This window comes from Ruditapes philippinarum, unplaced genomic scaffold (genome assembly GCF_026571515.1).
Source record: "Ruditapes philippinarum isolate M1 unplaced genomic scaffold, ASM2657151v2 ctg110_1_1_1_1, whole genome shotgun sequence".
Classification (NCBI taxonomy): Eukaryota; Metazoa; Mollusca; class Bivalvia; order Venerida; family Veneridae; genus Ruditapes; species Ruditapes philippinarum.
Window position 1 is genome coordinate 184634 of NW_026856488.1, and position 12628 is coordinate 197261.

General features: G+C 32.2%; 1 protein-coding gene across 22 annotated transcripts in view; it reads left to right on the forward strand.

Annotated features, from left to right (window-relative positions):
- LOC132746718 (voltage-dependent calcium channel type A subunit alpha-1-like) overlaps nt 1-12628 on the forward strand; it is a 289277-nt gene that overhangs the window by 172618 nt on the left and 104031 nt on the right. Inside the window, exon 1 of one of the 22 annotated variants that reach the window (XM_060735952.1) lies at nt 1388-2335. The exons of 20 other annotated variants lie outside the window; for them this stretch is intronic. The gene's annotated coding sequence lies outside the window, so the exon portion shown is untranslated. Of the gene's footprint in view, nt 1-1387; nt 2381-12628 lie in introns of those variants that run through there. One more of the 22 variants, XM_060735949.1, reaches the window with a different exon arrangement.

Below are 12628 nucleotides of genomic sequence, written 5' to 3' on the forward strand. Positions count from 1 at the left end.
GAAAGAATGTTTTATTGAGAAAAAAACTTTTTATATTAAATGCTCAGATCTAATTATATTGCTTTCTAGTAAATAACGCTGATTTATCACTAGCGCATCTTTCTATATTAGTTCGCCATTTAATAATACGATAAAAATACATATTTCTGAAATGCCATCTTAACTGAAAGAAAAAATGGGGGAAAATGAGAAACGTCTGGTTCGAATATGCATAATTGGCTAGAGATGCATAAGTATTAACAACTTTGTATCAGCTATTCGTTATTAAAGGCGCATTATGCCTCAAAAACGATTTTTTTCCTCCTTAAGAAAGGGTAAGCACGTGTTTTGTAATGTTTAAATAATCATTTTAGAGAAATCTTAGATGCTTATCACCAGCAGAAAGTAGCAAAGACTGTGAAAATTATTTGCCACACAAGAAGCAAAATGTAAGCAGAGCAGTTTTTTTTAATTCCATACAAAAAACCGAATCACTATAACTGTATTATAACCATAAGACAAAAAATGGTTAAGGTAATTGGCCAATAAATAACATTTGGAAACTTGAACAGGATACCAAAAAATAACAAGCTTTTGAGAAGTAAAAATAAAAACATTTAATGGGCCTTTAAGCAACCTTGATTATATAAGCAACCTTACGTAATCGAGATTAAATGATGTTAGAGCGATTTTTTTCCATGTAAATTAGAACAAATTCCAGTTTTACAGAACACCTCATAATAGGTAAGGATAATCCAGTTTCAAGCATACTTAATTGCCTTGTAACAGCTTGGAAGATGTTTTGCGACATCTGTGTAAAACATATATTTCAATGTGTCATTAAAATGTACATAAGGCAGGAATACACATTTTCTAAAAATATGTGAATATTTTTTGTGTTATGGACAGGCTAATCTGGACATTTATAATATGTATTTGGAACATGTATGGAATATTATATTAGGCCATACGCGGCCGCCCATAAGTGAATTTTGATGCGATTAAAAGAACATATGTGTTTTGCTGAGTATTGAAAATACATTTTCACTACGGAAGATATGATATAAAACCATTTTTGATTGGCTGAAATTCGAGAGGACCTTGCGTTCTAATTAAAGGACTGGAAAATTACGAATCTGGAACAATTATTAAAAAATAAATTCCATAAGTATTACCAAATATGTTCACCTGATTTCTATCTCGTTTCTCGTTTTCAACCACAAAGCGAAAACAATCGATGTGGACTACTTTCGCTGTGTTTTGTTGTGTAATGTGAACTGGAATAGCTACAAAATTCAAAAAAAGAACATTCTGGATTTAAAGTGATACCAGATGAAAAAAATATTCATACGGCGAAAAAATATACATTATAACAGCTAAGGTTTATTAAAAACGGAAAAAGAAAAATTGAGATCCAACTTGTGCGAGGGGATTTTTTTCTCAATGCAGACGACATTACTTCTGTCTCAAAATGAAGCAGACGACAATTTGGCAGAACTAATTGAAAAGAGTGTAGTTAATGAGCAGATGATCTAATACGAATAATTTGATCTGTTGAAAGGAAAGAAAAAAACGTCGTCGCCATTTCTTGACAGAAAAATAAGTCCCAATTTCGAATGAATTTATGGAACTTTCGCTTTTCAATGACTCTGGCGTTGACAGGAATTTAGCGGATGTCGTTTAGTTTGTGATGCCAAGGAACTATCGTCTGCTATAGTTAATCACAGATAATGGGTTTGTACAATACTTGATCAAACAAAACATTGGAAAATGTAATTCGGCTTTGTATTGGGATTTGTATGTTTGCGTGTGTTTGCAGTTGGAACAACGTGGATATTCTCGATAAAACAAGCCTCGCTTAAAGTTCCCGTATTGATTGGAATGAAAAATGAGTACATGTAAAACAGTGTAAATTGGCCACTCTGTGTTTTTGTTGTCTTAGATATAACATATCGTCCAAAGTATGTGTGTGTAAAGTTACCGGAATTATGGAGGTTCGGTGTTCTATTCATTGATTGGGTATCAAAAATAGTTTTGTGCAAAACTCGACTTCCGGTCTTGCGCAGTGCTTACATCTTATGAATAATCCATGGACCTAGGGAAAATTATGAACAGCAAAGTGCCAAGTATGACGTTAAATTAGATTCTAGAAGTGGATATTTTGTAGCTATACTCGTGAAAGCGGACGTTTCATTGAAGACTTTTGATTATTGTAAAAACAATAGATTAAATTAGTTAACGAGTTTTGTGTAAAAAAAGGCGAAAGGTTCTAGTAATTACCGAAATGTCAATAAACGAAACATTGCAAATGTGATGTGACAGGGAAACAAACATTTTTGTGACGATGGCTGTTTTTGTAAGTGCTAAAATATGTGGTTGGAACATGCGCTGACATTAATTCGTATGTTACTTTCATATTTATTTTCATTTTTATTTATTAATTTATTTATTTTGCTTTTCTAGAATTCATTCATTATCAATAATGATGAAACATATTTCTAGTATTCGATATAATTTCAACACGCCAATTATCAATTTATCAGCATGGTATAATTATGATATTCAATTTTCGTCAAATGTGTTATTCACCAAAGAAAGTATGAGGTTTCGTCAGCCGTTACGTCGAGAGTACTTTATGTGAACGATTTGCATGAATATATTACACTTCTTTTGCACTAAGCCATGTACATACATTTAATTCGATTTGTTGTCTCTCATTTGTTCAGATTAATTCATTCATAAACGTCAATAAGTCCAAGATGTTGCGAATTTAACGTGACTCCATTATTGGATAGGACATATTTTATTCGACCTTTGTCGTAAAATTCAAGTTTTGGTTCAGTTGCACTTGAGTTGCATGTACACCGAGAATGCTCATGTGTTAATCGCATGCAATACTACAACTTTGGTAGAGCCATACTTTGGCTTCTTGTTGCTAAGATATCGTGGTCTACAGAAATTTTAAAAGGGGAGGCAATGCTCCGATCTATTCTTCCAAAACACTCACGCAACATTTATGCTAAATTGTAACGTTATTGGTGATAACTAATAACAAAATACATTCCGTTTATATTGTCGTTGGTTTTCAAGATTTGTTGTGTCGAATGACCAAATATTAGGCTGATCAATGTAACTATGTTTCGTTTTACTAGGGACACTTAACTTACAGTTTAAGCCTTTTTATCTATTTCATGACCCATTTTAATAACACGTGACCTACATTTAGAACAATATAAGCATACGCGCACGTGCACACACATACATGATGCCTGAGACAACCGGTGGTCTTCCACCACCAGTAAAACTTTATTGTGTCGGTGTGAATTAAAAGCAAACATTTCGGTCAATCATTACAGCTGACGTGAAGTAACGGTACAATAGTTTATCATATGACCTTCACATACAAGTAATGGACCATTTGATCCTAAAGAATAGAATATTGAAATTTAGCTTATCAAACTTATTTAAATTATACATAATAAAGTTGTAGGAAAATTAAACTCTCTGAAAAAAGGTCTCTTAAAACATATTATTTTGCTTATAGAATACGGTTGTCTTTGAAGAAAGATCTTAGTCGTCCTTCTTTTAATGTTGTTATAGCACGTTTTTTCCTCTTCGTGTACATTCATAGCTCCATACATATAGTGAAATACTATTTATATCACATTTCAATTAACTTTATAAGTAATAGTAATTATTGTAATCGATTACTATTTGAAAATAATGTAGATCGGTTTTCAGACGTTTTACGTATTGAAATGAACTGTAAAGGAATCGTAAAATTGTAATCGAGTACTGTTTTGTATAAATAATCGTAACCTGAACAGTAATTGAAATTATTTTTATCATCATAGGAATGGAAATGGTTTTTGTTTCTGTATTAAATATTCAGGTTGCCGTTGTTGTTTAAGAAGTTCTTTCTCAATCGTTGTAGTAATCTATTTTAAATGAAAGTTTAGATTAGTCTACACGTCTTTGTTTTTGCTCAATTGCGCAACAAATTCTTGCAACTTGTATTAATCAGTTTCCAGTCCGCTTCCTGGAACTAGCCAGTACTGGTGTCATATGAGGAATCATAATCGTGATCCCAGTAGGGCTTGAACCCGTGATTTCTGGGTTGATTGAATGACACTTTTACCACTATACCACAGCTTCCCTTTTATATGAAAGAACGTTATCTTCATAATTCTTACAGTTATGTGAAAATTATCGGAAAGTCGATAAAATCGATTAATTCTTTTGATCACATAACCAAGTTATATGATTCCAGAACGTTAAGGTAACATGGCGTTACAAAAAATAAAAGTATGACTAAAAGATGCATTACTTTGATGGCTCTATGCGCTGCTGCTTACATGGTACATCCAGCATTATTCTTAGTATTCCATGATATGACTATCAGCCGATAGGGAATTGTGATGTTTAATCAATAATTTGTTTCAGTATTTAAGGACAAATTACGACTACAAATAGTGTTATATTCCCCCTGGTGACGACGGTTAAGATAGCCTGGCACAGTCACGTGACCTGTTAGTCATAGAGTGTGAACTTGATGTAAGCGTCTCAAGTGACACTTTTTTCGGTTATTTATATACGAATATTTGACGATTTTATGCATATTTAAGCAGCATGCCATTTGATTCATGATAACTTTCATGAAAAAAACAACATGAAAATGTATTTAAAAGTAAGGATATTGTGCAGTCAACAAAAAAGTAATCCATGCATTTATAAACGCACTTAAAATCCACGTCAATTACCTGAAAAGAGGTCAACATATGTACAAATAGTCCTTTTTGTGGTAGAAAGATGATGATTAATACCGCATAATAAATAATTAATCGAACATAACATGTAAATTATTACTTGAACCTTTATTCTAAAGATCCTGTATGTTGTGATTGAGACTGTATACCACGCTTAAGTGAAATGTTATATGTATATAATTTTGCTCTTAAAACAATTTTCAAACATCGAAGAATATGTAAAATATGAACTGCAAATATTTGTGCATATTATATGTAATCATTAAAATATATACATTCATTTCTTATTGACAAATTTGACTTAGATTTATAGAAAATATATTTCTAATTACCTCCCTTTATTTACATGAAATGTTAAATTCGGTAATATCTTTATAAATAATGCTTTTTGGAACTTACAATGTTGATACATTTTTATCTGAGCATCATAATTATGATATAAAACCATTAAAAAATTGTGTAACAGGATCTTTAAACTCTTAGGTACATTTTTCTCAAGTTTGATTTTCTTGAAAAAGTTTGGCTTATCTGGTGCCATGCAGCTTTAACATTTGAACACTGCTGATATCTGCGTCATAACTTTGTCATGTGAGGATAAAAGTATCAATATAGAAAAATTAAGCTACAAACAAATGCATATAATACTGTACAAAAAAATGAATATATGAGCCGCGTCACGACAAAACCAACATAATGGGTTTGCGACCAGCATGGATCCAGACCAGCCTGCGCATCCGCGCAGTCTGATCAGGATCCATGCTGTTCGCTATCAGTTTCTCCACTTGTAATAGAGTTGGTAAGCGAACAGCATGGATCCTGATCAGACTGCGCGGGTGCGCAGGCTGGTCTTGATCCATGCTGGTCGCAAACCCACTATGTTGGTTTTGTCGTGACACAGCTCATATCTTGGATATCAAGTTTCGTATAATGATTTTATGATACATTATACTGCATTGATTTTTCAAGAGACTGTTAGAATACGTTTTTTTTTATATATCTATCAACTTAATTAAAGCGACATCTGTTGGTGAAATCCTATATATCCGTGTTTTCCATTTATCTGACAAAAAAAAATGATATTCAGTTTCGGATAGACATTTATTTATTATAATATTATTTGCTTTTGTGATGATCGTGTATATGAGTTCAGGAACTAAGTAAAACAGTAAGAATAATGTCTTCAGGGAAGATTGACAGTCTGTCATCGTTAATTCTTACTCCCCTTTGGTAAAAAAATATCAACACAATAAGCATATAATTATATACATGTACTCGTATATAGTCACGTGCAACGTGTAAGGATTATAATAGCACGTGCACCTGTAAGTCATATTTACATTTATTTATTTTTTTCATTTTTTTTTAACTTTTTCAAAAGTTTAAATTTGTAAAGCATGTTTTGTTCTGCTATTTTCCATAATCACAATGATGAATTAAAATTTCAATTTTATTTTGGAAATCATTAGTTAAATAAAACAATATCGTAAGGGCTTATTACTTTAAACACGCTTTTACCAAATGACAAAATATTGCAATCCGATTGGTCGTCAAATGTTTAAACAACATCAATGTAGTTTATAAATATTCATGAAGAGGATTCATTTAAATAAGTACTTGTACATATAAATAGTTTTGTATTTTCAAAAGTACCGGTATTATGATATTAAATGAAAATACCTGCATATTTCATGCATTTTTAAAAGTTTGTTGCATACGAGTAAATGCCTTTTTTTATTAAGGACTGTTTATGTTTGCTGAACGTTCTATTGTCGACATGTACATAATTGTTTAAACTAGTATCGTAAGTATACCTACACTAAGAAAATCTCAAGTTTGTGAAACTTACATTAAGGAGTTTTGTCTTAAGATGATAATGGTTCAGTTCAGGCTTGAGCAACTTTCAGATTTGTAAACAAAAGACATTAAAGTTCTTTGATGGTGTATTCTTTTCTTGAAAGAATAAAAGTATTGTTAATCTTCACTGGTAGAATTCAGGACGGCAATTGCATAAAGCAATGAAATATCAAAGTGAATTGATAATCAATAATATAATAATTAGTTTATCTGTGGCGTATCATTCATTCATTATTCATCATCACAGAATGATATGTTGACAGATGGTACAAAACAAAATAAATAACACGTTTCTCGATACCTTAACTTTATCCGTTATATTAAAATAGAGAGAACATACTGGTACCTCTATTCGTTATATTAAAAAAGAGAGAACATAACTCTATCCGTTATCATAAAATAGCGAGAACATACATTTTACCTGTTATAATAAAAAATAGAGAACGTGTCTCTGTCCGTCAAAATTACAGAGAAACGAAGTCCCTAAAGAGCACCCAAAACGGCAAAATTGAAAAGTTGTATGGCCTGCTCATAGACCGTACTTGAAAGTTTAAGGAACATATGCAGATGTTTTTATAACATTCAATGTGACGCGTTCGCGCCATTCCATATAAAGTCCCCAATGTAAGAATGCGCATGTGTCCTAAACTTGAAGAAATAGTGTGAATAAATATATGGAATTTTGAAATGGAATCAAACACTGTGAAGCCTGCATATCACAGATAAGACGTCAAAAGACAAATTAAAGAGATTAGTTGATACAAATTTATTTTAGTTCGATTGTGTTGGAAGCTATAAGCTTATTGAAACACTCTCGAATCCGTTCCTGGAACCAACCAGTACTAAGCAATAAATGTAAAGTTTCTAGCTCAAGGAAACAACGACTTGCCCCTTTCAGGGTTTGAACCCAGGCGGTCAGCATTCCTTAGATTACTAGTCCGACGCGTTAATCACTTGGCCACGCCGCTATTTCAATTTATTTTGCAAGCGTATCCAAGAAAGTCATTTGAGCAACATACATTTATTTAATTTAAAGCTGCATGCCTCCGGATGAGACAAAATATTTCGAAAAATAAACGCTAAGATTTTTAAAATTGTAAAAGGATTCAAGTAATAATTAATGTATAAATTATTTTCTTTGTTCACTTTACAATACAATGTATTTTACTTTTATGGTTGCTTGATGTTAGATTTCAGTTTGTTATTTTATTGTATGTATGAAAATACCTTAATATTCGTCTTTTACATCTAGAAAACGCAAAAAAAAATTATAAGATATATCCTAGAGCTGTCTATAGCCCATGGACGTATGTACTGTCACGTTTCGCAGATTTTGGCGGGGTTTTATATGCTTGTATTTCCTAGAAACACATTTGGCCTTTAAGTTTTAATCCCTGACTTACAAAGACTGAAAACCATTTTGAGCTAAAGACTATAGAATGTTTAGTTGTATTTGCAATAGTCATTCTTTTCACAGAAAAATATCAACCAAGAATGCTCGTTCATTTCTTTTTTAATCAAATTTCTGTCCAATATTCAAAAGTTGTGATTTTATTTATAACTTTCCGCAAATACTGCACACATTTCGCAACACAGCGCGTCATTTTTCCCCCACTTTAGTCATACCCGTAGCTGGTTAAGTGTGATGTAAGAAAGTACGCGGACTATAAATATTCGTATTGCCTGGCCTAACGCAATAACATAAATAATGTATAGCCGTCAAATTCCCAGGGGAAGGTATGTGTTGTTAAATCAAGAATTCGACTTTTCATCGACGTTCATGTATATAATAGCATAGGCGACGTAAGTGACTATATAGATCTACGGGTAATGATTACAGTCCTGCATTGGCAGCATCTATTTTATGTTGAAAGCTAGTAAAAAAGTAAGAGATATTTGGAGCCAGTAAAAATCTAGCTGATTATTGGTTGCTGTCCTTTATTGGCTGGGCCTTTTTTGCTTTTGAAATATTACAACATTACAGTTCTATTTTTGGAGGTTTTTGAACAAGTGAATCTTTAACGTTTTACAAAAAGTTTATTTCTTGCACAGGAACATTCACCATAAGCTGTTTTTGATCATATTCATAGTGTCTTTTGCCATGGAATATTCCTAAAACATAAGTCTTGTTTTCCAATCTCAATGGCAATACTTTCTCTATTTTTTTCTCACTGTCCCGAAATAGCTACGCTGCTTTCATGTGTGCAGTCATATGATCTTTGCATTTTGCACATATTGTTGTCTAAATGATATAAAAGATGAATACCATTTTGTTTTAATTTGTCCTACTTACTCCGGCTTAAGAAAAAAAGTATTTACCGCGTTATTACTATAGGCATCCTAGTATAGTTAGATTTATTGATCTGTTAAATACATGTAATACAAACATTTTGAAAAGATAGCACTATTTTGTAATAAATCATTTAGTATTCGGAAAGGAAAATATGAATAATGTATATGACTGACAATACCACATGTTAAATTTGTATGTTTGTATGTTCACATTCTCGCTGTATTTAATGTATGCTGTATATTTGTGTAATGACGAGGAACTGTTATATTCAAGTCATATTGAATAAGATATGTTCTGTTCTGTTCCGTTATAGTATATAAATGATATATTACGCCAGTTGTTTAAATATTAACTAAATGGTGATTACACAAGTTAAAAATTCATTCTTTCGACCTTTGGTAATATCATAGTTTTGTTATGTCCTTAACTTCATTTTGCCTAGTTGATTTACTCACCAGGGATAGCTGAAAAGTAATGGTATAGGTTTAAAGGAGCTCTGTAGCACCGCAAAACGTCCGTACCGCAAATCGTACTCGTGTGGACGTTTTGCGTCGCATAGAGCTCCTCTGAGGTCCGAAATATAAAAAAAAAACATAAAATTTGAAAATCTTGCGTAGATACTGGGACACTTCAACAAAAAAAATGTGAATCACATAATTTAGAAATAAATTCAGAATGAAATTGAGAATTAATATTTAGTGCAATTCCTGGCCTGATTTGAGTCAAACCCGTTACACGCTTTTTATTTTAGTTAAATGATTATTCTGGAAAAACGAAGTAGGCAAATAATTTAAAATTTTGTACACAAGTTTTTTCTATAGATTTTTATTAAATGAAATAGAAATATCGTAAAAAAATATTTCCAGTACAGTCATGTCAAAAACCTCAGTGGATTCCCTTTAAATCTATTGAAATGTTATAAAACAGAACAGAGTGCACGAGTTTAACGTGCTTATAACGATAATACGGCTGGCTTATTGTGACAATTTTGCACTTAACATCAACAGACATAAATTTAAAATCAATTTTGACTTGCTCCCCACTCAAGTGTGTCTAGTGCAAGCGATTTCCTCAATCATGGCTGCAATTATACAATCCCAAAACACGCGAACTCCATGCTATTTACGACAAGTTTGTCAGAACAGTGCGTGATATACCGGTAGCCCTAAACATATTATAGTTTTCTGTCGAGTTGTTTTGTCTTTTATTCAAAAACATGTATCTAAGAAATATGTACGGAAGCACAGTTGGAACATGGTAATTTTTTTTATACTATATTTATGGCAACGAGATAAAAACAAAGACAAAAGAAACCTTTTTTTGTTGTCATTATTGTTATAATTATTGTCGTTATCATCACCATCATCATCATTACCATCATCACCATCATCACCATCATCATCCTCATCATCATTATCATCATCATAATCATAATCATTATTATTATTATTGTTCCGTGTCTACGATGTCACCTTTGCGGTTTCGTATATTATTTTTGTGTTGAAGTGAATAAAACAAAAACATCTAAAAATATCATTTTTGTATTTTTTGAACATATTTTTGCAACTTCAATTTCGTTTTTGTTGTGTTGTTACTATGATTTGTCATGCATTTTTATAATGATGAACAATCTGTTCAATGATATTGTATGAAAAGGGAAGAAAATGAAACGAAACACTGCATTTATGTTAAAGATCATCAGTTCATTGTTTTAATTAAAATCGGTTTTCTGGTTAAGGTCCTTGACTTCAACAATTCGAATCCGCCAGGATCTTTGGATTCTTCGTTTTACTCTTACTTAGGCGTCCCTTCTACCTGAAATAATGTACGGAGAGGCGGTAGGCTTCAGCGGCGCTAGCGTCTTCGGATTCGTCATGTGAGAAAGCTGTCCAGCTAGCTTACGGAACGTCAGTGGTATTACTCAGGTGCCTGATTGTGCCTGAAATAAAGTAAGGAGGGGTTCTTCCTCCACCAATAAAACTGGAAAGTCGCTATATGACCTAGTCAAATGTTGTATTAGTATGACGTAAAGGCCAACCAGAAAAAAAGTCGGAAAGTGACGAAGATAGCCGAATAAATACGATATTCAATTAGATTGTATAGATATTTAAATGGACAGTACGCCTTTAAAGTTTCATACAATATTGGTAAGGAAACAAGTAATCTATCAATAATATTTTATCGTACAGCTGGGAAAAAAATGTTCGAATGTCAACATCTTGCCACGAAATTAGATTTAAGTGTATATAATACTAAATCAGGTAGATGAAATCTAATTTAAGAATACGTGCCCAATTAGACTACGTGTAGTTACTGGTACCACAGTCAAATTTAATTTTGAATGAATGAATTTGATGAATATTTTATTGTTAGTAGCATGTGTTCAAGAAAAAACATTGATAAATGATAAATTTTACTCAAAATGTGTACGCGTTTCGTTTATTTGAGTTGTACTTAAAAATAGGGAAATTCAAGTACCCATTATCTTTTTAGGCATAATTCTTTTCTTTGCATTTTTTTCATCCTCATAATCAACCTAATGGTGGTTATTATTAAAAAGATGATGATGATGATCGTCATCATCATCGTCGTCGTCGGGGTCGCCATCATCATTATCATCATCATCATTATCATCATTATCATTATTATTATCGTCAACATCATCATCATCATCGTCATCGTCATTGTCGACATCCTCTTCATTACCATTATTCTCATAATTATCATCATCGGCATTGTCATCATCATCATCATCGTCGTCATTATGACCATTATAATCATTATCATCATCATCATCATAACAATGAATATTATCAATAATGTTTTGACGTAAAACATGTAAGCATAGTTAACATATAAAAGATATACTATGCTCAAATTTTATATCAGAAAATATTGTTAATTCCTTCACAGTCTCTTTGTAAATATAGAATAAACATGTTTTGACTTTACATGAAATAGAAGTGTTGTGTTTAGAATTCTACACACTATACGAGGTCTCAATATGAATATATAGTGTCATTAAAAAACTGGCAGAAAAAAAACTTCACTTGACCTGTGATATGGAACGCAGCTTGCCATACATAGTTTTAAATATTTTACTCAAGGATGAGCATAGTTTATCTTCTAACTTTCATGAATTGTTGCAGAAGCTTCGCGTTTTAAATAATTAAGACGTTCAACCTTGGTATTTTTATTATGCTCATTTCTCGATTGATTCCTTCTATTGACATGGATAATTGGAACAAATAAACCCCACTGATTGTCATGTAAATGACGTTTCCCTGATGTAATGTTTGAATTAAAGAAGGCAGAACCGAGATGAATAAATCATATTAAACACTGGCTCATTATTCTTTAAAAGCGAGGTATTGACTAGTTTTATCGCTGAATATCAAAAGTTCGCCCATCCTTGGTGATATATATGTATTTTCTTGCGTAAGCAAATCAATTTCTGCATTTTGAAATCCCCTGTACTGTTTTTCCTCCTTCAACGTTAATTTGCAGTTTCTTTAGAAAATCTTGATATTTCTATTACAGTAACGGACATGAATAATATATGACCTCGTTTTTTCTTAGAAGGAAATGAATTTTCCAGTGCTACGCGATCTCGTCTGCGTGAATACCGTATTAATCAGCGGATCGAAACGAAAGACAACGTGGTATTACTGTCAGTTATTCAGCTGGATGATAACGATGTGCTATGAATCAGCATTTGGTCAATGAATTATTCATA